A 2,826-nucleotide genomic window follows, 5' to 3' on the forward strand; every position below is an offset into this window, starting at 1 on the left:
CAGCTTATTTTTTACAGATGAGGAAACTGAAGCAAACAGGGTCAAGTGACTTACCTAGGGTCACATGGCTAGTAAGTGTCCAAGACCAGATTTAGGTGCTATTATTATGCCCTTGAGGAAACTGAGACATATGGAGGTTAAGTGACTTGCCCAGTCACTTTGAATTCTGGTCTTCCTTGACTCTAGGTGTAAGGATGGGAATGATGCCACCTGCTGGAGAGTTACTGTAGATAAGCTCTGCCATGAGGAAAAGGCCTCTGAGGGCAAGCCATGCGGTCAAGGTCCTTGGTGTCAGGAAGTGACATTTGCTGGTAGGTACTATCTATCAAGGCTACCAGCCAATCAACTTGAGGAGCCTCCCATTTCTGGGAGGAGGACACAAAGTAGGAAGCAGATGCTGGCGGAGGGGTTCTGGCTCTTTTGGTTCCTGACCTCGCCATGGTGGGTTGGATGATGGTTCTTAGAAATAGTTAGATTTTTACCTTTCTCTCTAATCCTAATGCTCTTTAATAAATACTTAAACACTTAAATACTCTTGCTAAAGCTTATAATTTATTGGCGACCACTCATTAGATTTTAGATAGTATAGCTAGAATTTTAGCCCCTTACACAGGCCAGCCCCCTATCCTCTGTGCTACTTATTTGTCATCACTAGCATTTACATCGAACTTACTATGAATCAGGTACAGTGCTAAGCACTTTGCAAATACCTCATTTGAAAACCTCGTCTTTTTTATTTATATCTTCAAACTTCTTTAACATTCAACATGTCCTCCTTTTGTTGAAATCACTTGTATTACATGAGATCACAAGATTTTAGAACACATTGTTTAATTATTCATTCTGAAATCTCACTTTTATCACATTGGATATTTATATATCTTGGACAAACCATTTTTTCAAGTCAAGCCTTGATTATAGCCCATTGGGTGCTTTTTTCCCCATTGATATCCAGAGATCTTTGGAGTAGTTTTTTTTTGTTTTGTTTTTACAGGCAATGGGGGTTAAGTGACTTGCCCAGGGTCACACAGCTAGTGTCAATTGTCTGAGGCCGAATTTGAACTCAGGTACTCCTGAATCCAGGGCCGGTGCTTTAACCACTGCGCCATCTAGCTGACCCTGGAGTAGTTTTTTAAATTAAATTTATTTTTATTTTTGTTTTTTATTTTTGGCAGGGCAATGAGGGTTAAGTGACTTGCCCAAGGTCACACAGCTAGTAAGTGTCTAAGGTCACATTTGAACTCAGGTCTTCCTGAATCCAGAGCCAGTGCTTTATCCACTGCGCCACCTAGCTGCCCCTTAAAATTTAATTTAATTAAAATATTTATTTTCTCTTTCTTCACTCCCCAGGCTAATTGAACAAAGAGTAAGTAAATAAAACCTTCATAACATACTCAGTCAAGCAAAGCAAATTCCCAAGTGTTCCAAAATGGTTTCACTCTGCATCTTGACTTTATTACCTCTCCTCTACAAGGGGGCAGCATGCTTTCTCACCAGTTGCCTGGACTCATAGTTGATCATTACCTCAGAGTTCTCAAGTCTTTCACAGTTATTTTTTCTTTATAAGACCTCCAATCTTAAATGAAGAGGTTCAAGAATGGTTACCCCTAGAACCAGGATAGATTTGAGCTCAGGTCTTTCTTGTTTTTTGGTTTTTTTACAGGACAGAAGTTGGACTAAACCCATAACTGATTTTTTGTTTGTTTGTTTGTTTTGGTGAGGCAATTGGGGTTAAGTGACTTGCCCAGGGTCACACAGCTAGTAAGTGTCAAGTGTCTGAGGCCAGATTTGAACTCAGGTCCTCCTGACTCCAGGGCCAGTGCTCTATCCACTGAGCCACCTAGCTGCCCCATAGCTTATTTTTTACAGATGAGGAAACTGAGGCAAACAGGGTGAAGTGACTTGCCTAGGTTCACATGGCTAATAAGTGTTAAGTGTCTGAGGCCAGATGTGAATTCAGGTACTCCTGACTCCAGGGCCGGTGCTCTCTCCACTGCGCCACCTAGCTGCCCCACCTCAGGTCTTTCTTAATCCACATTTGGTGCTTTAACCATTGTACCACCTAGCTACCCACCTTGCATATAGTAGGTGTTAAATAAATGCATGTTGATTGACTCAATCAACTTCCCCAAGGTCACATGAGATGGAAGTAGAAGAGATTTGAATCCACATCTTCAGCTGCCAAATCCAATACTTTCCACACAACCATGTTCTTTAGTGTTTCAAGGGACCCTAATTTTAGGTGGGTGGGCATTTCCTTTTGTGATACAGGGGTCCCACCTTTCATCCCCAGGGGATCTGGGTGTCATAAAGTGAGTTGGTGAAACAGTTCAAGCCTCAGTAGGGAGCTGTCCTGATGTCAATGAGCCACCACATGCTTGGCAAGGCACGCAAATCACATGTAGCCTGTCAAATTGGCACTTTGCCCTGGGCTGTGCCATCAAGGGCTGCTCTGGACCCTCCATTCCAGCTCCACTGTTTGGAGGATTCCTGGAAAGCATTTCTCATAAGTGGTGTCAGTCAGTACTGTAGACTTATGAAACGCTCTGTTAAAAAGCACAGAATGTCAGAGCTGGGAGGGCCCTTAGAACACAGGATATCAGGATAGGAAAAGCTTTTAGAACATAGGATGTCAGAGCTTAGAGGGGATTTAGAATACTGATGTCAGAGCTGGGAAGGGCCTTAGAACAGAGAATGTCAGGGCTGGGAGGGCCCTTAGAACAACTGGCTTTTAAAGCTCAAAGGCATGTCAGGGAGCAGCTGGTCCAGCCTTCTTGCTTTTTTTTTTAGAAAAAAAGTTTTATTGATATTTTTGTTTTCCCACCA

The sequence above is a fragment of the Dromiciops gliroides genome, chromosome 3 (assembly GCF_019393635.1).
Source record: "Dromiciops gliroides isolate mDroGli1 chromosome 3, mDroGli1.pri, whole genome shotgun sequence".
NCBI classification, from domain to species: Eukaryota; Metazoa; Chordata; class Mammalia; order Microbiotheria; family Microbiotheriidae; genus Dromiciops; species Dromiciops gliroides.